Below are 1260 nucleotides of genomic sequence, written 5' to 3' on the forward strand. Positions count from 1 at the left end.
CATACAGGCCAAACAAAAGTAAATCTTTGATTCTCATTTCAAGTCATGAAAATATCATGTAGTCATGATTTTTTTTCTCAGACCATTCACTTTATTTAGTCATTTGACCATTCACATTTTAAGAAGCAACCTAAAATAATTTGTTGGCAGGATCCAATTAAGCATTCACAAATTTATGAAAAAAATGCAGAGTGCAGACCTAAATTCATGAATAAAAGGAATGTGTGCTGATTCTAAATTATGCTTCTGATATTTCTTTGCAGAAGTGGATGTAATTTAAGCCCAATGTGTCTGCCTCAACCTCATATAACGATGTTTTAGACATTTGCTTTCTATAACCGAATTGACTAGGAAATGAACTTGAGAAGGTGAGAATTTTAGATGATCTCAAAGTATGACTAAGTGAGAAATTTAAAAGTGGAGAGCTGAAAATCATGTACAATAAGCCTTTAGAATGTTGCAGCATCTAATATTTTCATTGCAGTGGCACCAGTCAAAAATATCCTAGAGTTCTTTAGTCATGGGGAATAAAATAATCCAATAATGTACTCAGATGTAAATCACTGTCATGTTACAGCATGAAACAATTTAGATACTATTAAGGTTTCCCAGTTATTGCCAGACAGGTCACAATGAAGGTTAAAACACTTACCAGTTGTGACACTATGTCTTGATAACCTTATTAATCCTTTAGCAGCACGAGAGGAAATAGCTAACAACTGAGGACAAGTTATAACTAATACAAATGTGTTTCACCCAGTTGTAATCCCTTCTCAATTATTCAAGGAGCTTTTTCAACTAAAACCTTTCAGATCTTCTTGTGTATTATTCTTAAGTAGGAGTGTTGGCTGTATTTCTGCTGATTCCAAGGGGGCAGCTCAATCAATATCAATCTCTTCTCTTTTATCTCTCCAACTAGAATTGGAAGCCCTGTCAGGGCAGGACTTTCTCACTGTTTGTTTCCCCTAGCACCTGGCCCAGGGCTCTGCAGAGAGAGATTTGCAAATGCAATTGATGATGCTGGTGGCAATATTTCTGAGGACACATTTTGTGAGTGAGAGAATGAGTAAGAAAACACTTCTCTTTTATTCTCTGGAAAATCTATAATCCGAAAGCTAAAATATGCATTACCTAATCTAATACTATCTCTTAGCAATGTTTTTGTCAGAAAAAAAAGCCACCATGTTTCCCTGTAATCATGTTGTTTAGGCATGTAGAAAAGACCTAAATTATATCATTTCCTTTACATTCCAGATAAAT

Source organism: Trichechus manatus, unplaced genomic scaffold (genome assembly GCF_000243295.1).
Source record: "Trichechus manatus latirostris isolate Lorelei unplaced genomic scaffold, TriManLat1.0 scaffold00173, whole genome shotgun sequence".
Lineage (NCBI taxonomy): Eukaryota > Metazoa > Chordata > Mammalia > Sirenia > Trichechidae > Trichechus > Trichechus manatus.